The 26,300-nt window shown below is 44.0% G+C and overlaps 1 protein-coding gene across 4 annotated transcripts in view; it reads right to left on the bottom strand.

The window, feature by feature from the left end:
- The window catches only part of sugct (succinyl-CoA:glutarate-CoA transferase), a 449,184-nt gene that overhangs the window by 208,583 nt on the left and 214,301 nt on the right, over window positions 1-26,300 (bottom strand). Inside the window, exons 13-14 of one of the 4 annotated variants that reach the window (XR_010961804.1) lie at window positions 20,397-20,544; window positions 18,370-18,694 (exon numbers count right to left, since the gene is read on the bottom strand). The exons of 2 other annotated variants lie outside the window; for them this stretch is intronic. The gene's annotated coding sequence lies outside the window, so the exon portion shown is untranslated. Of the gene's footprint in view, window positions 1-18,369; window positions 18,695-20,396; window positions 20,545-26,300 lie in introns of those variants that run through there. One more of the 4 variants, XR_010961805.1, reaches the window with a different exon arrangement.

The following is a 26,300-nucleotide window of genomic DNA, read 5'->3' as shown; positions in this document are numbered from 1 at the left end:
TTTCAGCACTGGCATTCCATGTGCATTTTATATATTGGTATAGAAGTTTGAGCTACTCCTGTGCTGCAGCTCCGTTCATGATTCTGTGACGGGCCTGTGAGAGCTTCCCCAACAGGGCCAGTACTCTGGGAGGTGAAGACAACACAGGGGGAATTTTAAGTCCCTCCTCGCGGCAGAAACTGAGCGGAATGGGAGTTAAGTTAGAAGCCCATGGAATCGAGGGAAAAGTACGGACTTGGTTAGGAAATTGGCTGAGCAAAAGGCAACAGAGAGTAGGGATAATGGGTAAGTATTCACATTGGCAGGATGTGACTAGTGGAGTCCCGCAGGGATCTGTCTTGGGGCCTCAATTATTCACAATATTTATTAACGACTTAGATGAAGGCATAGAAAGTCTCATATCTAAGTTTGCCGATGACACAAAAATTGGTGGCATTGTAATCAGTGTAGATGAAAACATAAAATTACAAAGGGATATTGATAGATTAAGTGAATGGGCAAAACTGTGGCAGATGGAATTCAATGTAGACAAATGTGAGGTCATCCACTTTGGATCAAAAAAGGTTAGAACAGGGTACTTTCTAAATGGTAAAAAGTTAAAAACAGTGGATGTCCAAAGGGACTTAGGGGTTCAGGTACATAGATCATTGAAGTGTCATGAACAGGTGCAGAAAATAATCAAGGCGGCTAATGGAATGCTGGCCTTTATATATAGAGGACTGGAGTACAAGGGGGCAGAAGTTATGCTGCAGCTATACAAAACCCTGGTTAGACCGCACCTGTGAGCAGTTCTGGGCACCGCACCTTCGGAAGGACATATTGGCCTTGGAGGGAGTGCAGCGTAGGTTTACTGGAATGATACCCAGACTTCAAGGATTAAGTTATGAGGAGAGATTACACAAATTGGGGTTGTATTCTCTGGAGTTTCGAAGGTTAAGGGGTGATCTGATCGAAGTTTATAAGATATTAAGGGGAATGGATAGGGTGGATAGAGAGAAACTATTTCCACTGGTTGGGGATTCTAGGAGTAGGGGGCACAGTCTAAAAATTAGAGCCAGGCCTTTCAGGAGCGAGATTAGAAAACATTTCTACACACAAAGGATGGTAGAAGTTTGGAACTCTCTTCCGCAAACGGCAATTGCTACTAGCTCAATTGCTAAATTTAAATGCGAGATAGAAAGCTTTTTGGCAACCAAAGGTATTAAGGGATATGGGCCAAAGGCAGGTATATGGAGCTAGATCATAGATCAGCCATGATCTTATCAAATGGCGGAGCAGGCACGAGGGGCTGAATGGCCTACTCCTGTTCCTATGTTCCTAAAATCCAAGTGGTGGACTTACCGCTTTTTTCCCGCCCACAGACATTTTAATGCTGCTATTTTCTTAGAGAGTTGAGGTGCCTGCCTCACTCAGGCAGGAGCCTCATGAATAAATGTAAATCAGGGTCTTATGATGCCATAAGGACCCTGATGCAATTTTAATTCCTACCAAGTGGAACGTCTGCCATGCTGTCTCCACTCAATAAAACCTGGTGGGCACCCAGTGGAGGACTTGTCAGGTAAGTTTAAAACTCATCTTTGTGGTGCCAGGAGGAGCAGTTCTCCTCCAGGCTCCCCAAAAAAAGTTTGACCGCTGCCCCACCCCCCCGGGCTCTTCACCACTCCCCCACTCCCCCACCCGCTTCTGATGCACAAAACCCTCCCGGACCTCCTCCCTCCACTTTCCTGGGACTTACCTGACTGCTGGTCTAGCAGCTTCCAGGTCACACAATCTCCACAGGCCCAAAGCTGTCGAGCTGCCTTTAGATGCCCGTTCCAGGTGGCCAGCTGACCGGTGAAAAGTTAATGAGGCCTGGCCGGTCAAAGTCACTGGGCCTCCCACTGCTGTTCATTGAGATGTAAGGGCCAATCTAACGAAATGGTGCTCTCGTGATGAGTCTCAATTGCTGGAAGTGAAATCAGGAAATCATGAGTGTGCTTCCCATGATTTTCCATCCAGGAAAATTAATGGGAGCGCTCCCCACTGGGAGCACAATTTCATAAAATCAGCCAGGAATTGCCAGGGCAAGGAAATTAGATTTAAATTCCTAAGTGATGATTGTTTAATACTACAAGGGAGTTACGGCTTTCAATAAGAGTCCGACGAAAGAAATTTACTAGCTTAGTTACCCTACCTGGTCCCGACAATACACTATGAACTGTACTATATTGTCCTTATAGGTTTAGTAGGAATACATTTTGTGTATAAATTTCCCTGCCTGCATGCTGTGATTGATGAGTTAGAGATTTTGATTTAACCCTGCACTCTGGCCCCTAGACCTTAGTTTCCAAGGTGTTTGAACTAAAGGGGCAATTCCCAAAACACTGTTGATGATGTAGTGGGTAGAACTGTACATTCTGTCTGTTAAGTGTCAGACATGGTGATGCTTTGTGAAGCTCATACTAATACAGAAAGTTTTTGTATTCTTAACTCAGCACTAATTTAACACTGAAACTCTATTCTATCCAAATCAATTCCAACTACATTATGCTTTAGAAAAGAATAATTGGACACAATTAGATACCGCTGCTTTTGTGTCAAAGAAAATGGTTTTGGGGCCAGCTCAAAGTGAAAATGGCAGGATAACTTGGGAGTCAGGTCAGTGATCTGACTCCCAAATGCACTAAATCAAACAGGGTAAGGTTGTGTTGTGGTAATGGTATTGGACTAGCAATCCAAAGGTTTGCAAGGTCAAATGCCAAATTAATTTCAATAAATCTGGTAATTTGTGGGCTGGCACCAGAAAAAAGACCATGCAAGCTTTTGGGCTGTCATAAAAACCAAACTGGTTCATTAATGCCCTATCTGGTCTGGCCTACACGTGACTCCAACCCACACTATGTGGTTGACCCTTAATTTCTTCAGGGCAACAAGAGATGAACAATAAATATGCTGCCAACATCCTGAGAACAAGAAAGATAAAAAAGGTATGAAACACCTCTAATAGGTAATCTTACACCCCTGTAGATTTGCAGTATAACTCCAGCCCAGTTGAAAAGTTCCCAGATGATTTAATGGAGCCCTTGGGAAATTTTTTAACTTAATTATCAATGTTATAGTCTCAGCAAAGAGAGCCCAAGCTTCACGAATATTGAAATTTAACCAGCCAGTGGGTGCACAGTGCCACAGGCAGCCAACAGTGTAACTCAAGTCTGCCGGCTGTTCGTTACACTGTATAGGTACCATGCAGCAGTATAATGATGACCTACGTAAAAAGAAATTTGCTGGTAACAAAATTCAGTGGTTTTATTGGTGGAAATTTTAGTTAGCTAATAATGTGAAACCTAATAATGTATCTTTCCCACCATGCTGAATGGTAAGTCTTGCAATCACAAGTCAATGAATAATGTGTTTCTCATCCAAATGTTGAGATGTACCTTATGTGAGATCACAGTGCCAATGTTCTGAGCATGCATTGCCGTGGGTAGCTCACCTGACTACCAGCCATGCCTATCAGGAAGTCAGCCCTTCTAAAATGATTTCTGTTTTCAGTATGTTGTTGTTGTATATGACATATGCAGCTCTTTCTAGGAAAGTTAATTTTGCTACAACTGACACAGAAAGCTATGTAGTTAGAAATTCTAACAGCCACATACAATTCTCAATGACCAGAACAATAGTATAGTCAGATAACATCTTCTGCAACAGTTGGTAGTTTCTGTGCCTAAAATAGTGTGCAACTGGCAGGCATATGTATAGAAAATCATATGCACCACAAATATGCTTGGCTACAGTACTAAATACATGTCTGACCATTCATGTTAAGAATAACACTTCCTAATAAATAGAATGCCTTCAGTATATGAAACTACTGTCAACTCCAATAATAATAAAACTGAGACTGTCAGCCTTGTTTAGTGAGCACAAGTGACTTTCCCCGACCAGCCACTATTCTGCATTGTGGTTAGCCCTACAGATGGATTGTGTAATTAAGTGAAACACTAATCAATAGAAGTAATTCCACGAGCCCACAATCCCAGCGGAGAGCTGCCCTGGCAGGGAGAATGAGCTGAAGAATCAGGGCTACAATGTTGTAATCCTATCTCCAACCCATATTCCCTGCCGGCATGGCTCCCCAACTGGGAGCCCTGAAATTCCCCTAATGTTTCTAATAACATTCCTATATGAAACAGCAGCTTCTTTCATAATTGCAAACATTTATTGTTACCATTGTTGAACTGGCAATACAGATAGATTTTGGGGGAGATGCCAAATAAATATATCGTGACTTGATTCTGTGCTTGAATGAAACATTGCTTTTGAAGTCTTTAGCTTTAAATTGAACTATAATTTTTGTATATGCAGTATTTTGTTTTTGCACCTCATAAATAAATATATAAGGTATTCAAAGCAGAAAGGAAAGAAAAGAAATGCTGTTCAGCCAATAGAATCTTGCACTACATTGCCAAAACAGTAGATGTCAGAGGAAGTCATGATCAAACTCTATAGCGTTCTGGTCAGACCACACCTTGAGTACTGAGTCCAGCTCTGGTCACTGAGACACAAGGGAAATATTCAAATTTGAGGGACAGTGTGGACAAAAGCCTAATGTTCGAGGTCTGAGATAAGAAAAGACTGGAGAAAGTTGGGCTTCTCAGCCTAGAAAAGAGGTATCTGAGAGTTGATCTTAGAAAGGATATATAAGAAAGTTATGGGAATGGAAAAAGTAAACCCATTATTTTACATTAAGTTATGAGAGTAGAACAAAAGGGCCAACAGGTTCAAAGTAGTAAAAGGCAAAATTGGGACTGATGTCAGGAAATTCAATTTCACACAAAGAGTGATCAACACATGGAATGGACTCTGCAATAGAATAGTGGGGGCGAAAACTATGACATAATTTCAGAAACAACTGGATGTTATTGGGAGGGCCTTTAGGATCCCTCTGGATGGATGAACTAATATGGGCTGAATGGTCTTCCACATCAGTAATTATCCTGTGATTTTTATCAGAATAATTCATCCTGGGTGATAAATACATTTAATCTTTATATACTTTCCTCTTTTTATGATCCATTAATGTGGTACTGTCCACCAATGATCTTGCTTTCCGCTCTCATTTGGATATCTATTAAAGGTGAATTACTTGCTTTTAGTTGCAGTGTTTCTCATTCATTGACTAGAATTAGTCTTCACGTACCATGAATGTTGCAAGGAGAACAAAAATTGAAGGTTCATCAGAGACATTTGAAAAGATTTTCCTCCTTGTGTCACATGAATTCCCTTTTGCATGACTTCTATATATTATGCCTACGTAGTCTATGTCATGCTCTTTTCAATCAAAGAGCCTGAGTACCACAAGGTTATGTGAGGGAATCCAGAAAAAGAATAAAACCTAATTTACCAAACTTATTTGAACTATAAAGAAAATGTTGCTAACTAGGCTATAATTTACTTTGCTATCATTTACATTCAGCGGACTTGCATATATACCAGTTGGGACCAAGTTGTAGACAGTGACAAAAAATCAGCACACAATGAACCTACTCAATTCCCAAAGTACAAAACTCACAATCACAGGGCGTCCACAATGGCTCAGTGGGAAAATGCATTTTGTGATTTGGTACTGAACCCCAAAGACCAGGAAGAACCTACAATTGGTCCAAGGTTTGTGCTGAGTTTGCAGTCTCAGCTGAGGAGCTGTTGGGAACACTAGCACTGGCTATAGCAATCCCAGTTCAGGGATGGGAAAGATCATCCAAGATCCCTGCTCCTCCAGTGATTTCCACCAGAATTGTGTACAGTTAGAGACACAGTCAGGGCTGAAACAGAAAATGAGCACAAGATAGTTAAATTTCTGAATGATTGCTTCCTCCAAGTATTCACATAGAAAGAAGTGAGCAATATACCCTCTCCAAGCAGCGATAACCTAAGCAGAATTAATGATTTTGATACAAATGAGATGGAAATCTTAGTCATGCTAAAAGAACTCAAAACAAATAAATCCAGGGATAGATGGGATTCATCCCTGGGCAGTAAGAGACAGGGGAGAGATTTTTGAGGCATTGACAGTCATTATGAGGGAGTCACTAGACACTGGGAAAGTATCAGTGGATTGGAAAAAGGCCAATGTGGTGCCGATATTCAAAAAGGTTGACAAAGGAGACACAGGTAACTACAGACCCATTACTGTGTAAAATAGTGGAATTGATCATGAGAGGTAAAGTTGAGGATTAATTATCTGTACAATAGGAAATAGCAATCAACATGGATTCATAGAATCATAGATGTTTACAACATGGAAACAGGCCCTTCGGCCCAACATGTCCATGTCGCCCAGTTTATACCACTAAGCTAGTCCCAATTGCCTGCACTTGGCCCATATCCCTCTATACCCATCTTACCCATGTAACTGTCCAAATGCTTTTTAAAAGACAAAATTGTACCCGCCTCCACTACTGCCTCTGGCAGCTCGTTCCAGACACTCACCACCCTTTGAGTGAAAAAATTGCCCCTCTGGACCCTTTTGTATCTCTCCCCTCTCACCTTAAATCTATGCCCCCTCGTTATAGACTCCCCTACCTTTGGGAAAAGATTTTGACTATCTACCTTATCTATGCCCCTCATTATTTTAGAGACTTCTATAAGATCACCCCTAAACCTCCTACTCTCCAGGGAAAAAAGTCTCAGTCTATCCAACCTCTCCCTATAAGTCAAACCATCAAGTCCCGGTAGCATCCTAGTAAATCTTTTCTGCACTCTTTCTAGTTTAATAATATCCTTTCTATAATAGGGTGACTAGAACTGTACACAGTATTCCAAGTGTGGCCTTACTAATGTCTTGTACAACTTCAACAAGACATCCTCAGAAGGGGAAGATCCTGCTTGACCAATCTCCTCATCTTTTTAGAGGAAGTGGGATCACAAATGGATTGTGGAAAACCTCTATGACATATTGTACCTAGACTTCCAAGTTCCACACAAAAGGCTCTTAGTTAAGCTCAAAGATTCAGGGTAAATCTTGGGACTGGATATGAAATTGGCTGCAGGGTAGAAAACAAATTGTATGGGGACTTATGTTGGGGTGGGGACAAGTGCTGATTGGCATATCTCAGGATCGGTATTAAGACCAATAAAGTTTCTAATTTAAACAATGACTTGGATTTAGAACTCAATGCAAACTATTCACATTTACAGATGATACCAAATCAAGATGGTCAATGAATTCAGAGGAGGCAGCTCAGAAATTACAAAATGAGTAGCAGCTCAAGTGGATCAGGCCATAAAAATCTAATGGAATACTGGGTTTTATGACAAGAGATATAGAATATAAAAGTTGGAGATGTAATGGTAAAGTTGGAGTACTGTGTGCAGTTTTGGACTCCACACATTAGGAAGGATGCTAAATCAATAGAGCAGGTACAGCGCGGATTCACGGGATTCAGCCTGTTATGAGGAAATACAAATACATAAAAAGACTTGTTTTTATTAGAATAGAGGAGATTATGGGGTGATGTGATAGGGTGTTTAAAATGATGAAGGGATGGGGCAGAGTAGATAGAAATAGACTGGAGCCAATTTCCACTTTCGCCGGGGTGGGTGGGGGGGCAGTAAACTGGCGGTTGCGGATCAGCCGCCTGTTATACACCTCACCCGATTTTCAGTTCCTTTGAAGTCAATGGAAAGGGAAATTAGGAAGGGTGTATGGCCAATCTGCAACCATCAGTTTGTCGGCCACACCAAAAGTGACAATTACCTCCACTGTTTCCAGTGATTGAGAGCTCCAGGGTGGGAGGATATAGATATACGGTTAAATGTAAGTGATAGAGAGCAGGAGGAACCTTTTTACAGAGGATTGTAGGGCTGTGGAATCAGTGATTGAATCAGAGACCATGTCAATGTTTAAGAATAGGCTAAATAGGTGGTTGAAGGAAAGGGGGATAAAGGGACATGGGAACGGAGTGGGCACATAGCATTAGGAATACTGCTTGTGTGGAGGATAAATGCCAACACAGACTGGCTTTCAGGTCAATGGCCCAAGATTATAAGCTACAAAGTCAACCTGTTCCACATTTATTGCTTGTCCATGCCAAGCCCTCACACAGATTTAGAGCTCGGTGCATCTCATTATTTACAGATGAGTATGGCACACATTTAAGATGCAACATATAATTGAAAGCCTGTTACAATGACATCTTCCAAGGAATTTTGAACCTCAAATTATTGTAATACAACCTGGCAGGATGATGTATGATTACTTACTAACACCCAGGTTGGCCTGCAGGTAGGCCCAAGTCACTGCGCATGTGGTCCTTCAGCTTACAGGGCCAGAAGACTAATTTACTGCTTGCACATCAAAATGACACATAATTCAAAACACAACTCAGAAGTGGAGAAAGGCTCACAAATCATAGGGCTTTGGCTCCCCTTGTGGAGGTGAGGTCACATTGGATATCCTATGACAGCAAGGAAGGAGTAGGGAAGGATGAAGGAGTAGGGAAGGATGAAAAAGCAGGCCTCCACCCAAGCTCTGGCATAGTACCATTCTGATTTTATAGCTTTTCCCTGCCTTCTCACTCACTCCCACTGGGGTATACATGCAACAGACACCATGCACACAGTATCTTGCAATACAAGCTCTGTTTGAAGGCGCGCTTGAAACATTTGTTCCTTTTCTGTTACTGTAGACCTGGAGGAGCAGCCAAACAGCCAGCACTGCCAGTGGCTCGGAACAAGACAGCACTATACAACCCTCTCACTAAAGTTTACACGCACCTGCACAGCTGCATAAATGTAGGAAAATGCAGTTTGTGAACTTGGAGAAGGTAGACCTGGGTGAGGTACAATCCTGAGGTGGAGAGCAGGAGGCAGTGGTGTGCTGAAGAAGTCGGAACCTACTGGCCAGATGAACATATGGGTTCCATCAATAAAGTGTGAAAGAGTGCCGTCTCCTCTGGTCATGACTTTGCATTGGAAGAGGTATGAAATCATTGTTGTGGAAAACAAGGCATCAGTGCCAGTGGGACACATTACAAAACTGACTCTAAAGTTGCTTACTAACAATGAGGAGGAAAGCACCACAGATGTGGACTGTTTCAGCAGTAGTTTATGGCTAGCACACAAAACTGCAAAAATGAAGCCCCAAGTCCAAATATTACAGCCTCTCTGTCCAATACTAAGTGTTATACCTTCAACAGACTTTAATTCCTTATTTTAATTCAGAAATTCAGCTGTTAATTTTTTTTGTAAGTGCCACACTGCCTATTTTTTTGTCGGGACACAGTACGTGCTGGGGAATTGCTGTCTAACAGAAAAATTCATCTCTTGTGATGTGGGCAACGTAACTCATTTCTGTCTAGTTATGAGCTTTTTGCTCTAATGGTTAATTTTATAAACCATGGCTCTCCATTATCCATTCCTCTATTAGTAAAATATAGATTCATAAAAGCTGTAATGATCATATTGGCAAAACAAATGCAGAAATGTGCATGTGCATCATTCATTTCTAGTTCTTTAGCCTATTAAATCAAGACCAAAAGCCATTTTCAATAAATAAAGATGAATGGCTGGAGCAGATTTATCCGTAATCCTTTTGAATCTATTCAATTTGTGCAGCAATATATCATCATTACTCCGTTTATTAGAATTTTCTAATATTGGAATGTTCTGACAACATCGCTGATGGATTACTATGCATATTCGTAACCAAGTGAAAAAGTAGTGACCAAACCCACGGGAATTCCTTAATTTCCTGTGCAACCATTGTGGATATTTAAAATCAGAATCATAAAATTCATCTAGCCACCTCCATCAGCATTTCAATATGTTAAGAAGAAACATACAAGTTAATTGTTCTTGAATGTCAAACACTATTACTATGAGAGTAATGATTTACTTAATGATTTTAAACTTGTTAAATACTGATCCTCACCCATTATAATGATGCTAGCTTCCAACGTGTATTGTCAATGAAGATTTGTTACTAAGTATAAGAGGGAAAGAATAATTACTTAAAGCTGCAATCGTTGTGATTAAACTTATTACAGCTTCAGAGACATTTGCAAACTTCTAATGTTCCTTGACAGTGGAGGCTTTTCACTACTCCTGAGGAATCCAAAACACAAGTATTTTTGCTCTGCTTTAGTTTTCTGTAACTAAGCAACTTTGGAACACGATTCATGCCATTTAACTAAAATGATTCCTTCAAATTCCAAACATTTTTTGAAGACTACATATCACCAAGGCTTAAATCTATTATTATAATCCATTAAGCGATTCCTTTATAATCCTTAAATAGCTGACATGCCTCTCAAAGTATGCCTAGTTCTATCACAGCTATTCCATCTTTTGCAAAATACCTATATACAGAACCTGCAGTTAATAAAGCCTCTGAGCTTTATCTATGGGTTCTATTGTCAATCTCGACTTCAACCTTGTCTGAAAAGATTGATTAAAATAATTCCATGGCGATTCACTGAAGGTCTGTGGCCTGGATTTTGCTTTCAGCAGTCGGTAATGGGTTGTCACTGACAGTGAACTGTTCCCACCCATTTTTTCTACATGTTTCACTACTGACGATAACCAGCAATTTAAGATATTCACATCACCCTACATTCCTCTGCTGTTATTCAGGACAGAAGTGCAGCTATCATGTACATGTAGAGAGGGTGGGAAGTGCAACCCAACTGGGAAGGAGGGGCCAATAATAGATACTGTTTGATACAACCCCTCCCCATGACATATGAACACAAGGACGGAGTCTGGCTTACCCAGGAGAAGACCGCAGCTGCATCTATCAGGAAAAAAAATGGTTTACACAAATCAGTATTGCAGAAATAGAGTCAACGGTTCCTTTGCCAGTGTGTTGTTTTATTTTCAAACCTGTTTTAATTTCAAAGCTGATTCCCAGATGTTCTACGTTTTCCATCTCTTCCACTGTTTCATCTTTTCCTTCAGCCTCCCACTCCCTTAGTTATTCACATGTTCCTTGTTTCTTTATTGCTTCTGCCCGTCACTTGTCTGAGATGGTCTGTTCCATCATCCAGCAATCATTCTACCGATCCTTCCTCTCTGTTTGTTTGTTTGTCTGTTTCCCTGGGCCCATCCTCCCCGATTCTATTAAGATGCTTGCTTGCATCTTATTTTCTAATACTGAAGAACGACAGAGGCCAAAATATCAATTGTCTGATCTCTCCACAGATGCTGGCTGATCTGGGGATGTGTTTAAAGCTTTTTCTGGTTTTGTTTCAACTCTTCATATTGGCTTTTCAAACATGGAAAATTGGGGTTATCGTCCATGAATCAGTTGGCCTGCACCATGATTATGCTACACCTTTAACGGGAAGTTAGTAGCTACAGAAAACATACTTTTAGCTGGTTATTGACGGGTGAAACTCGCTCGCAAGTTGGGCGGCGAGGATGAACATCTTTCTAATAAAATTTCTTTTGCCTGTTGCTTATATCGAGTCTGTCATCTATGTCATTGCCATCGAGCTGCCGGGAAAGTGGCCAACTTAGCTCGTTGTTTTTGATGATGAGGTAGATTTTCCTCTTTACGTTGCGCATTTCCTGGGCGAAGCGCTGAGTGGAGAGGATCCCAAGCCAGTACTAGAACCTGCTTGATTTTCCTTCCACTGAAATTAATGGGAGGGAGATCCGGTGGGTTTTGTAAGGGGCATGAAATCCTCCCCTCCGGATTTTCCTTTCTACACATGCAATGCTTAACTGCCTGGTGGTAAATATGAAAATCATTCCACATGTGTTTACTTTTCTGTGTTTTTTTCCTATCTAGTCAATTATTTTCGACTTTTGTTATTCACCAATCGTTTTACATTAAATCTTTTCCCTCAGTTTCAATTTTCTCTCCAATCACATTCCAACCAAAAACAAAATCTACGCAATCACATTTGAACCCCCCCAAAATAATTTCTGTCCCCAAGATGCAGCTACCATGACAGCTCCCACTAATACCATTAAAGATAACTGGGTAGAGTTTCCGCTTTGGGCGCAATCGGGAAATTGCGCCCAAAATGTGCTCGAAATTGCGCTGGTCAGGTTACAGTTCAGGTTTTTGTTAAAATCATTTGCGTAATCACCTCTACCACCTAGAAGGACAAGAGCAGCAGGTACATGGGAACAACACCACCTGCACGTTCCTCTCCAAGTCAAACACCATCCCGACTTGGAAATATATTGCCGTTCCTTTATCGTCGCTGGGTCAAAATCCTGGAACTCCCTTCCTAACAGCACTTTGGGAGAACCTTCACCACACGGACTGCAGCGGTTCAAGAAGACGGCTCACCACCACCTTCTCGAGGGCAATTAGGGATGGGCAATAAATGCTGGCCTCGCCAGCGACGTTCACATCCCATGCACGAATGAAAAAAACATAAAATCTTCAATCTACCAGCGCAATGGGCAGCACAATAGAACAAAATTATTATTTTTTTTCCCCATAAAATTCCTTGAAGTATTTAAAGTGGTAACCTGGATCAGTTTTATTAATATAGCTGAAAATAGGTTTATCACCAAAAATAAGCATTTTTAATAAGAGTGTCCATTCCTCCACCTTTTTTTTTTATTCGTTCACGGGATGTGGGCGTCGCTGGCAAGGCCGGCATTTATTGCCCATCCCTAATTGCCCTCGAGAAGGTGGTGGTGAGCCGCCTTCTTGAACCGCTGCAGTCCGTGTGGTGACGGTTCTCCCACAGTGCTGTTAGGAAGGGAGTTCCAGGATTTTGACCCAGCAACAATGAAGGAACGGCGATATATTTCCAAGTCGGGATGGTGTGTGACTTGGAGGGGAATGTGCAGGTGGTGTTGTTCCCATGCGCCTGCTGCCCTTGTCCTTCTAGGTGGTAGAGGTCGCGGGTTTGGGAGGTGCTGTCGAAGAAGCCTTGGCGAGTTGCTGCAGTGCATCCTGTGGATGGTGCACACTGCAGCCACAGTGCGCCGGTGGTGAAGGGAGTGAATGTTTAGGGTGGTGGATGGGGTGCCAATCAAGCGGGCTGCTTTATCTTGGATGGTGTCGAGCTTCTTGAGTGTTGTTGGAGCTGCACTCATCCAGGCAAGTGGAGAGTATTCCATCACACTCCTGACTTGTGCCTTGTAGATGGTGGAAAGGCTTTGGGGAGTCAGGAGGTGAGTCACTCGCCGCAGAATACCCAGCCTCTGACCTGCTCTTGTAGCCACAGTATTTATGTGGCTGGTCCAGTTAAGTTTCTGGTCAATGGTGACCCCCAGGATGTTGATGGTGGGGGATTCGGCGATGGTAATGCCGTTGAATGTCAAGGGGAGGTGGTTAGACTCTCTCTTGTTGGAGATGGTCATTGCCTGGCACTTATCTGGCGCGAATGTTACTTGCCACTTATCAGCCCAAGCCTGGATGTTGTCCAGGTCTTGCTGCATGCAGGCTCGGACTGCTTCATTATCTGAGGGGTTGCGAATGGAACTGAACACTGTGCAGTCATCAGCGAACATCCCCATTTCTGACCTTATGATGGAGGGAAGGTCATTGATGAAGCAGCTGAAGATGGTTGGGCCTAGGACACTGCCCTGAGGAACTCCTGCAGCAATGCCTTGGGGCTGAGATGATTGGCCTCCAACAACCACTACCATCTTCCTTTGTGCTAGGTATGACTCCAGCCACTGGAGAGTTTTCCCCCTGATTCCCATTGACTTCAATTTTACTAGGGCTCCTTGGTGCCACACTCGGTCAAATGCTGCCTTGATGTCAAGGGCAGTCACTCTTACCTCACCTCTGGAATTCAGCTCTTTTGTCCATGTTTGGACCAAGGCTGTAATGAGGTCTGGAGCCGAGTGGTCCTGGCGGAACCCAAACTGAGCATCAGTGAGCAGGTTATTGGTGAGTAAGTGCCGCTTGATAGCACTGTCGACGACACCTTCCATCACTTTGCTGATGATTGAGAGTAGACTGATGGGGCGGTAATTGGCCGGATTGGATTCGTCCTGCTTTTTGTGGACAGGACATACCTGGGCAATTTTCCACATTGTCGGGTGGATGCCAGTGTTGTAGCTGTCCTGGAACAGCTTGGCTAGAGGCGCAGCTAGTTCTGGAGCACAAGTCTTCAGCACTACAGCTGGGATGTTGTCGGGGCCCATAGCCTTTGCTGTATCCAGTGCACTCAGCCGTTTCTTGATATCACGTGGAGTGAATCGAATTGGCCGAAGACTGGCTTCCGTGATGGTGGGGATATCGGGAGGAGGCTGAGATGGATTATCCACTCGGCACTTCTGGCTGAAGATGGTTGCAAACGCTTCAGCCTTGTCTTTTGCACTCACGTGCTGGACTCCGCCATCATTGAGAATGGGGATGTTTGCAGAGCCTCCTCCTCCCATTAGTTGTTTAATTGTCCACCACCATTCACGACTGGATGTGGCAGGACTGCAGAGCTTTGATCTGATCCGTTGGTTGTGGAATCGCTTAGCTCTGTCCATAGCATGTTGCTTCCGCTGTTTAGCATGCATGTAGTCCTGAGTTGTAGCTTCACCAGGTTGGCACCTCATTTTTCGGTACGCCTGGTGCTGCTCCTGGCATGCTCTTCTACACTCCTCATTGAACCAGGGTTGATCCCCTGGCTTGTTGGTAATGGTAGAGTGAGGAATATGCCGGGCCATGAGGTTACAGATTGTGCTGGAATACAATTCTGCTGCTGCTGATGGCCCACAGCGCCTCATGGATGCCCAGTTTTGAGCTGCTAGATCTGTTCTGAATCTATCCCATTTAGCACGGTGGTAGTGCCACACAACACGTTGGATGGTGTCCTCAGTGCGAAGACGGGATTTCATCTCCACGAGGACTGTGCGGTGGTCACTCCTACCAATACTGTCATGGACAGATGCATTTGCGACAGGTAGATTGGTGAGGACGAGGTCAAGTAAGTTTTTCCCTCGTGTTGGTTCGCTCACCACCTGCCGCAGGCCCAGTCTAGCAGCTATGTCCTTCAGGACTCGGCCAGCTCGGTCAGTAGTGGTGCTACCGAGCCACTCTTGGTGATGGACATTGAAGTCCCCCACCCAGAGTACATTTTGTGCCCTTGCTGCCCTCAGTGCTTCCTCCAAGTGATGTTCAACATGGAGGAGGACTGATTCATCAGCTGAGGGAGGACGGTAGGTGGTAATCAGCAGGAGGTTTCCTTGCCCATGTTTGACCTGATGCCATGAGATTTCATGGGGTCCAGAGTCAATGTTGAGGACTCCCAGGGCCACTCCCTCCTGACTGTATCTCACTGAACCACCACCTCTGGTGGGTCTGTCCTGCCGGTGGGACAGGACATACCCAGGGATGGTGATGGAAGAGTCTGGGACGTTGGCTGAAAGATATGATTCTGTGAGTATGGCTATGTCAGGCTGTTGCTTGACTAGTCTGTGGGACAGCTCTCCCAATTTTGGCACAAGTCCCCAGATGTTCGTAAGGAGGACCTTGCAGGGTCGACTGGGCTGTGAGTAACCTGATTTAAAATCACTGAAAATGACTTTAAAAAACTATACTGAACTATTTAATAGTTTCACTGGTGCGCACTAGTCAGTTTCTTAGGAAATTAAATATTTTTTGATATGAAAAATGTGTGCCTGTGCACCTAAGAAAGTGAGAAATTTGAAGAGCCTTCCCTAATCAGTGCAATCAGCAGAACTTTGCAATTTCGACCTGGGGACGTGGCCAGTTTTGTGGGCGGGGCCCGTTCCGGCAAATTGAATCTTAAGCCAGCGTAAAAGATCACGGAAAACAGGAACGTTAATGGTTTTGAGCGTAACTCACTTACATTTAAAATTCCCCGATCTTTTACGCTGGTTCGACTGATTCCACCCAGATTTCACTGATATTACTGGCGTTAATGAGCAGAAACTCCACCCCAACATATTTTGGTGCAGTCTGGCAAGGCTCGCCCTCGGGTGCATCCTCATGGCCCGCCCACCCAGCTGAGGCTATACGTTCTCAGCCGAAGAACTACACTAAAACTCCCACAAAGCTGCCTTGTTGCCCAGTCTCCATCTTAAGGCATTTGCAAAGAGATGAGCTGTACTATGTATCTGACATAACCAAGCTACTGTGTGGCCTTGGGCTTTGTACTTCCCCGCGTTCTCCCCCTCTTCTACTCTGCAGTAGTCTCAAGCCCTGCACTTTGACATTCCCTCCAGACGTTCAGTCCTGGCTGCCTTCCACTTCCAAGCTCACTCTCCTGATTTACAGGTCCTACTCAGTCCACCCTCTCCTCTTCCAATGATATCCCTGCCTTGAACAACCATCTGTTGCTCTGTCTGTCTGTGTCTCTGCTGCAGCTCTCTCTTTCACTGTCTATAGTTTATATTACATGTACTATAGTGTTGCCAAAACTCTCAATTTACTAGTGGGTCCCACGATATGCAGGAGGAACTTAGAAGTACAGACATAGGCAAGAGGATTATTGAGGAAAAATGGATAGTCATAAACTCAGTAAGTGAGTCCCCATAGGTCAGTAAAAGGTTCAGACTATCACTAGAGTTTAAGAGTGAAACTAAGACAACCAGAGTCTGTTTCAGAGAAGGGTGTTGAAGAACGCAAAGGAAATGGGGATAGTGGATGGATAAGGTTGACATCCTTTGTGACTGTGGTGCATTAACACTCCTCATCTTCCTCAACCTATCTGCATGATCGGCCACACCATCCTCCTCCAAAGCCTCTCTTCCATTGACCAGCTAAGTTGGACTGCCCTCGTTGGTTCCACTCTTACTTATCCGATCGTAGCCATAACATCTCTAACAATGGCTTCTCTTCCAATCCCCACACCGTTACCTCTGGAGCTCCCAAAGATCTTTCCTCGGCCCTCTCCTCTTTTTCATCTACTTGCTGCCCCTTGGCGCCAACATCCACATGTACAAGGATGACACTCAGCCCTACTTCTCCACCACCTCTTTTGACCCTCCGCTACCTCTGTATTTTCAACAACTATTAAGACCAAAGCCATTGTCTTTAGCTCCTGCCACAAATGCCACCCCCTTGTCACCAATTTCATCCCCCTCCCCAGCAAATTTCTCAAGCTGAACCAAACTGTTTGCAGCCTCAGCCTATTTAATTCAGAGCTGAGCTTCTGACCTCATCACAAAAACCACTTACTTTCACCTCTGTAATATTGCCCACCTCCAGCCCTACATGAGCCCATCTGCTATTGAAACCTCATCCATGCCTTTGTCACCTCCAGAATTGACTATTCCAATAGTCTCCTGACTGTGCTCGCGTCCTCTATCTTCCGTAAGCTTCAGCTCATTCAAAACTCTGCTGCCTGAATCCTATCCCACACAAAGTCCTGTTCACTTATCACCCCTGTCCTTGCTGATCTACATTGGCTCCTGGTCACACAACACCTCAACTTAAAAATTCTCAACATCATGTTGAAGTCTCTTCATGACCTTGCCCCTCCCTATCTTTGTAACCTCCTCCAGCACTACAACCCCCCTCCTCCCCACCACCAACTCTCTGTTCCTCTGACTCCGGCCACTTGCACAACTCCCCCCTCCCTTCACTCCATTATTGGCATCTATGCTGTCAGCCACCTAGACCCCATGCTGTGGAATTGCCTCCATGAACCTTTCTGCCACTTCCCCACCTCATTTAGGGCCCTCCTTAAAACCCACCTCTTTGACCAACGTTTTGGTCACCCCTCCTAATGGCTCTGTGCCAATTTCTGTCTGATTACACTCGTATGAAGCACCTTGGGATGTTATCCTACGTTAAAGGCCCTATACAAATGCAAGTTGTTGTTGTTGTTGAAAAAGCAATGTCAGGGACAATAGAACTGGGGGACTTGAAAGGAGGTAGATCTATAATAAGATGTATATACACAAATGCTACAAGTATTAGGAATATGATGCCAGAACTGGAGATTGTTGTGGCAGTAGGGAACCATGATGTAGTGATAATATCAGTAACATGACGAAATAATGAGTGAATATAACATTCAGTGGTACAGAGTGTTCAGAAAAGATAGAGTGGTCAAAAAAGGAGGTAGTGTAGCCCTATATGTTAGGGATTCCGTGAGAGGGGGGCAAGCCAAAGATTGAACATCTGTAATGTGAAAAAAAATCAAAGTTAACACTCGGGGTATGCTACAAACCCCACAGGTCAGCCTAGGGAGAAGGATAAATTGTTCTATGAGAGACAGGAAAAGTATGAGAGAACAAGAAGGTTATTTTAATGGGAGACTTCAATCAACCAAATGTAAACTGATGAAACTCAAGTGTTTTAGAATCAGAGTTGATGAATACATGCCTCGATATCAACACCATCCCATCCCACCCACCCCCCCCCACCCCAGGTGACGGGCGGGTGGTTAAAATGTAAAAATCATCCGACCCGCCCCCAACGCAATTTTCACGTCAGCTGTCAGCGGGTCTGACGAGAGTCCCACTATGGAGAGGCAGGCAGCTCGTAAACATATTTAAATCGGGGTCCAATGACACAGTAAGGACCCCAAATTGAATTTAAGGACTGGAACACAGGTTGGCAAGGTCACCAGGGAAACAGAGGCGGGGTTGGCAGGATGTTTATTTAGGAGTTTCCAGCAGTTAAAGTAACCACCGCCCTAAACTTCTTTGCTTCCGGCTCCTTCCAGGCTGCGACAGGAGACATATCGAGGGTGTCGCAGTCGGCAGCTCTCGAATGCATCAGGCAGGTGACGGATGGATTAATTTCCAGGACCAACAGATATATGACAGTTCCCTGTGAGGCAGACAGAGCGAGCAATGAGGTTCGCAACTCTGGCAGGCTTCCCACAGGTGCAGGGAGCCACAGATTGCACGAATATGGCAAACAGAGCGCCCCCCACACCCCCATCCCCGACCTGTGAACCACCAGGACTTCCACTCTATCAATGTTCAGCTTGTCTGCAACCATAAAATGGGGTTCATACAATTCTGCGCACGATTCCTTGAGAGCTGCTATGATGCCTTCATACTGCGACAGTCGAATATCCCCACAATGTTTCTACCTGGTACCAACCTGACAGGATGGCTGCTTGGGAACAAGGGATACCCACTTCAGCCATGGCTTGTGGCACCTCTGAGGAATCCTTCCACTCAACCAGGAGAGGTACAAGCCAAAGGAATGCTGTAGTTAAGGTTCAGGTGCCTTGACAGGTCTGGACGTTCTCTACAGTATTCGCCAGCCAGGGTGTCGGGATCATTGTTGCATGCTGCTTCCTACATAACATAGCGCAGCAGAGAGATCTGGAGGTGCAGCATAAAGAAGGTGGACATGACTCCTCATCGGATGAAGAGAACAATAATGGAGACAATGGGGACCCGGACGCACGGCCATCGGAACATATTGCTGCCCGTGATGCAAGGGATGCTTTAATAGCATGTGGGTTCAGTTAGACCAATATCAACTGCACCATTGTCGCCCCACCAACCACACCCCCTCGTACAAGAAGTCATGTGACCTTCAACGCACTGATCCAACATCCCCCAACTTGAGATTCAAATCATCTCTCCACCTTCCATACCCATTAAATTAAAACCTGACTGTGAAATCTGTATTCAACAATGGGACACACTGGAATGTTTAATAGTGAACAAATTAATTGGATTAAGACAAAAAAAAAGTGACCCATGTGCTAACCCTCTGTGATCTATATGTATCCTACCACTTCTATGTAGTTGTGCCTCTGTGGCTTCAGCAGAACTAGTGGAAGGCTGCTGTTCACCTTTCTCAGTGCCCTGAGTTGCTCTTAGCCGATGACCTCTGGGTTTTGGAGCCCATGTGAGGGCCCTGCCACTGACTGCTCCTCCTGCACTTGTGCAGGGGTAGTGTGAGCCAGTTGGAGTGGAGCTACCGTGTCGTGTATTGGTTGCGGGAGTGGCAATGGATGAGACTGTTCCGCCATGCTCCCTCCCCTGGGGCAGCGGCGTATCAGTCCTGCAAGGGCAGAGTGAAGGAGGTCAGTGATACCTTAGAAGCCCCGCTCTAGTCTGACTACGTTCTTGTCAAGACCGGTCAAGACACTTGCGGCCAAAGTCTGCAGAGCCGCTGTCTGAGCCTGCATGCAAGATATGACGGCTGTCAGCAATGACTTATGTGAGCGGCTGGCTACAATTTCCATAGAGCTCGCCACACCCGCCATGGTGAATTGCAGAATTGAAAAGCCCTGCGACATCACCCCACTTATGTTCGAGTTGGATTCCTCCCTCCTCCCTGCCACTGTGAACAGTGCGCCTGGCTGGTCTGCCAACACCTCACACAGTTGCTGCTGTGCATCCAGCATTCTCCTTTTCAGTGCTGGCCCCAGGGGATCTGCATCTCTGTCCTGATCAGCAGAGCTTGGAGAGGACAGCGCCATCCAGTGTGTAATCTCATCAGCTGTACCTTCCACCATTCTCTGCTCTTGCTCACTTGTGCCGTGAGAGTAACTAAGTATATCTACCTGCCTATGAGGCCCAACCGAGGTGCTGGTATCTGCACTGGTCCCTGCAACATTTGTGCCATGTGACGGTGCATCCTCAGCAGGTATGAGCTCCTCTGAGGAGTCTTCAACCTCTCCCGTCTGGGGCTCTTGATCTTTATGTGATGGCCTGGAGGAAAGAAGAAAGGGACAATATTAAGTGATGGCACTTTGATAATGTTGTTCTGCACGTGAAACACTTCATCAGAGTTGTCAATGTTCTGCAATCCACTGAAAGTGAAGTTGCTTTGTGGGAGATGCGGGTCTGAAAGATTAATGTTGTCTCCCTTCTCTGCTGGTCTTCCAGCCTCGCCATCGCCAACACAGAGGGAGCTTGCTATCCCGCTGAACTCTAGTGCTGCCTCCTCCTCTGCCAGGTAAATTTCTATTATGTCTTACGATCCTCCACTGGTCCTTGCCCTCTCCCTGGCATTTTGCGCTCTCTTCACCTGCAAGGATGGAACGAGATACTTATGAGTGTTTCTGAGGAACGTGTACATCTAATGGATGCGATGCATAAAGTGAAGGTGAGAATCAGGCACATGCATAAGGAGTGTAAGTGGCATGCCTTTGAGGATTGTGCTAACGGTGCCATTTCAGGATGTGTGATGAGAGTGGGTGGAGGTGACTGAGGTCGTACAAGGTGAGATGAAGATTGCATTTACTGGCAGTGGTGGAGGAGGAAACGGGAGTGAGCATGTCAAGGGAGTAGTATAACAGGAGGTGCATTAACTCGGTGCACTGACTGGTCCAGATAAGAGTAATGTGGGGTTGGGGAGTATTGTGGATGGAATAGGACTGACAAGACAAAGTGAGAGGGGGTGCAGGATCTGGGTGAATATAGCCGTATGCTCACCTTTCCTGACTTGGTGAGGTCACTGAACCGCTTGCAGCAGTGAATCCATGATCTCTGGGTCACACTCCTGCTGCTGACCTCCTCTGCCACATCCAGCCAGGCCTTCCTGGTGGTGGCAGCAGGCTTCTTTTTCTCATTGGCTGGAAGCAGCACCTCCCTCCTGCTCCTTACTGCCCACAGCAGCACATTCAGAGATGCATCAGAGAATCTGAGCACAGCCTTTCCTCTTCCCCCACTGACCCTTCAACGTTCTGGTTCTCTTTTCATAATGCAACCCGACAAACCTCCTCCTCCGTTTCATCTCTGAACTGGGCCTTTAAATAGTCGAGGGGAAATCGCATCACGCGGGTCAGCGTCACGTCTGCTCATGCACATTGGAGATCCGAAACCCAAACTAAAATGATAGTGAGACATGCCCGTTGAAATCGGACATGCCTGCCCGTTCCACGATGTTGCGCGCTCGTTGCCCGCTATTGGACCCCCCCACCCCCGGTCCGTTCTCATCGCCGCATTAATATTGGGGCCACAATGTAGAGCTGTTTTATGACACAGTGCATCTAGAAAGCAACAAGAACTACTCTTCAACTTGACCTAGTATTTGTAAAAGATCCAGATAATGCAAAGGAAAAAGAAATCAAAGTACCCGGGGAACAGTGACTTTGACACATTTTACCATGATTGGTGGGAGGGTCAGAAATACCTGAGACTAGGAGCCAGTAATATCACTTTGAAAGGATAAATTCAACAAAATCACGAAGCAAATAAAATAAATAGACGTCAATAGAGGATTACAACACTTTAAAAGGTATAATGCTGAACATGCAAGATAAATATGTATTGAAAACCAGTAAATTTAGAGTAAACAAACATGACCCAAAATGGATTAACATACAAATTAAAAGTGATACAAACAGGAAAAAAAGACCTCTAAAAATCCTGCAAAGAAAATGGGGAAGGGTGCACTGGAATGAATATAAGAACATGCAATAACACATTGATAGGGTGATCAGAGAGAGAAAAAAACATAGCATCAGAGGTTAAACAGTAAAAAGTTCTTTCAATACTATAACAGTAAGAGGGCACAGAGAAGTGTGAGCTATAAAAGGGGCAAATGAAACTGAAACTAAGGATAAGCACAAGATTGAAATTGTCTGAATCATTACTTCCTTCAAGTATCCACAAGGGAAGACATAAATAACATGCCCTCACCAAATAGAGATAGCCTAAGTAAAATCAAAGATTTGGAAAAACATAAGTTAGTTAATGACATTAATGGATTTGTTAAAGGCAAGTCGTGTCTGACAAACTTGACTGAGTTCTTTGAAATCGAGGGTTGATGAAGGTAGTGCAGTTGTTGTGTATATGGACTTTCAAAAGCATCTGATAAAGTGCCACATAATAGACGTGTTAGCAAAATTGAAGCCCATGGGATTAAAGAGGCAGTGGCAGCATCCAAAATTATCTAAGAGATAGAAAGCAAAGAGTAGTGGTGAACGGTTGTTCATCAGACTGGAGGGAAGTATACAGTGGTATCTCCCAGGGGTTGGTATCAGGACCACTGCTCTTTTAGATATATATTAATGATCTGCACTTGGGTATAGGGGGCATAATTTCAAAGTCTGCAGATGACATAAAACTTAGAAATATAGTAAACAGTGAATAGGATAGTAGCAGACTTCAGGAGGACATAGATTGTTGAAATGGACACACACACATGGCAGATGAAATTTAATGCCGAGAATTGTAAAGTGATGCATTTTGGGAGGAAGAATGAGGAGAGGCAATATAAACTAAATGGTACAATTTTAAAAGGGGGTGCAGGAACAGAGAGACCTGGGGGTTCACTTACTCAAATCTTTGAAGGTAGCAGGACAAGTTGATAAAGCTATTAAAATAGCATATGAGATCCTTGGCTTTATAAATAGAGGCACTGTGTACAAAAGCAAGGAAGTTATGCTGAACCTTTATAAATAACTGGTTAGACTTCAGCTGGAGTATTCTGTCAAATCTGGGCACCACACTTTGGAAGGATGCCAAGGCCTTAAAGAGGGTGCAGAGGAGATTTACCAGAATGGTACTAGGGATGAGGGAGTTCAGTTACGTGGCGAGACTAGAGAAGCTGGGTTTGTTCTGCTTAGAGCAGAGAAGATTAAGTGGAGATTTGATAGAGGTTCTCAAAATAACAGGATTTGATAGAGTAAGGAGAAACTGGGTCAGTAACCAGAGGTCACAGATTGAAGGTAACTGGCAAAAGAATCAGAGGGGAGATGAGGAAAATTTGTCTTTGCAGCAAGTTGTTATAACATGGAATGAAAGAGTGATGGAAGCAGATTCAATCGCAACTTTCAAAAGGGAATTGGATATACACTTGAAAAGGAAGAATTTGCAGGGCTATGGAGAAAAAGTGGGGAAGTGGGACTGATTAGATAGCTCTTTCAAAGAGCTGTCATAGGCACGATGGGCCGAATGGCTTCATTGTGCTGTAAGATTCTATGAATTCAATATAAATGAGATGGAGATCCCAGACAGGCTAAGAGGGTTCAAAACTAACAAATCGCCAGAGATAGATGGTGTTTATCCCATAGTAATGAAAGAGCCAAGGGAAATGATTTGTGAAGCACTGACATAGGAACATAGGAACAACTGTAGGCCATTCAACCCCTCGAGCTTGTTCCACCATTTAATTAGATCATGGCTGATCTGTAACTCATCTCCATTTACCTGCCTTTGTTCCATATCCCTTGATACCCTTACCTAACAAAAATCTATCGCTCTCAGTCTTAAACATTTGAATTGACCCAGCATCCACAGCTTTTTGGGGTAGCAAATTCCAGATTTTAACTACCCTTTGTGTGAAAATGTGTTTCCTACTTTCACTAATTTTAAGATTATATCTTCTTGTTCTGGATTCCCCAGAGGAAATAGTTGCTCTGTATTTACCCAAATGAATCTCTTAATCATTTTAACTAACTTAGGAATATACAAAATTGAAGGGCATGAAAAGACCATCTGGTCCATTAAGCCTGCCCCACACCTCATGATGGTTGGAACATCATGACTAGACACTTCCTAATGTAATCACCTGGAAGCGGCAAAAAATAAGCACATAACCCAGGACCAATAAGGGAAAAAATACACCGGTAAATTCTTCTCCGACCCCCTCAGGCAATCAAAACCAGTCCATGGAATCACATGGACCAAGCGTTATCTATAAAGACATTTATATGATGTGATCTCTGCCCCAGTCAAGAACTGGTCCAGCTTCCTCTTGAAGGCCTTCAGAGAGTCAGCACACCACACCAGCCGGCAATGTATTCCAGAGGCTCACCACTCTGGGAAAAGAAGAACCGCCTAACATCCAGTCTAGTCCTACTCTTACATAGTTTAAACTCATATCCCCTGGTCCTCCCCAATCTGTTAAATTGGAATAAGTCTCTCAATAGGCATGCTACCCAGCCCTTTAATTATTTTATAGACCTCTATCAGGTTGCCTCTAAGTCTACGCTGCTCTAAAGTAGATAGGACCAAGATCTTTAAACCTATCTGAGTAGCTGAGGTTCTTCCAGCTAGGAATTATTCTCATAGATCTCCTATGGACCTTTTTGAAGGCCAATGTATCGCTCACTATGTGGGGTGACCAAAACTGGGTACAGTATTCCAGGTGCAGTCTGACCAACGACCTGTATTGTGATAAAATGGTGTCCTTTGATTTATACTGAATGGTTATATTAATATAATCAAATACCCTGTTAGCTTTAGCTATAGCTTCTCTGCATTGGTCATGAACCTTTAGTGATCTGTGCATAATTACACCTAGATTTTTTTTCCTCTCTCAATCTCTTTCAGTATTGTTCCCTACAAATGATACGTGCATTCTATGTTGGCCCTATCAACATGCATGACGCCACATTTATCTAAGTTAAATGCTATTTGCCATTGTGTGGCCCACTCCCCTAGCACGTCTAAATCTTTCTGCATTTGATTGCACTCCTCCACTGTCTCAACACTTGCACAGATTTTGGTGTCATCTGCAAACTTACTGACCAAACTCCTAACACCATTGTCCAGGCAGTGAACAGTAGCGGGCCTATGACTGATCCCTGGGGGACACCACGAGTAACAGGTCTCCAAGCTGAACCACATCTGTTAACTACAACATTTTCCCTACTACTGATGTCAGGCTAACAGGTCTCTAGGTCCCTGTTTTCTCTCTCCCTCCTTTCTTAAATAGTGCGGTTACATTTGCTACCTTCCAATCTGCAGGAACCGTTCCAGAATCTATAGAATTTTGGAAGTTGACATCCAATGCATCCACTACCTCTTGCTACCTCTTTCAAAACCCTGGGATGTAGATCATCAGGTCCTTGGTGTTTATCAAGGAATGGAGTTCCTGGTAGAGTAATGGAGGCGAAAACCCTGGAATCATTTAAGAAACTGGACATTGCCATGGGGAAACTGTAGGGTGTTTCTCGATGGATGAACTAATATGGGCTGAATAGTCTTCTTCATCCGCAAGTATCTTGAGCTTTTTTTTAATGCTCGCATTCTACACAGGAATTTTAAACATCGGAATTTTAAACATTTCCCACATGATGCACAAAAAAAACTTTGGTAACTCGTGGCACTCACTAGTGTTGGCAATGCTGTTACTGGAAGTACTCAATTCCATATATTTGTAAAGAACAAAACAAGAGAGCTAGAGCAGATCCTTGCAGAAAACAACTAAATACTATCCCCTCACCAGACAAAATTATTTCCATGTAAATGCACCTCCCTTCGACTGCCAAACCATTTTAAATCCAAACAGAAAGCAAAATACTGCAGAGGCAGGTTAGGCAGCATCTGCAGAGAAAGGAAAAAGGAAAGGAAAATCGTTCTGGGTCTTGTGACCCTTTGACAGAACTTTACCTTCTGATTGTTTCCAGCATTTTCTGCTTTCATTTCAGTTTTCAATCTAGTTGCAAACATATAAGGGCTGGTTTTCTGAATGTGTGCTCCTGGCACAGAACTTTACCCACTGGAACAAGCCC

This window comes from Heptranchias perlo, chromosome 3, assembly GCF_035084215.1.
Source record: "Heptranchias perlo isolate sHepPer1 chromosome 3, sHepPer1.hap1, whole genome shotgun sequence".
In the NCBI taxonomy this organism is placed as follows: domain Eukaryota; kingdom Metazoa; phylum Chordata; class Chondrichthyes; order Hexanchiformes; family Hexanchidae; genus Heptranchias; species Heptranchias perlo.
This window is presented reverse-complemented; position numbering and strand designations above follow the sequence as displayed.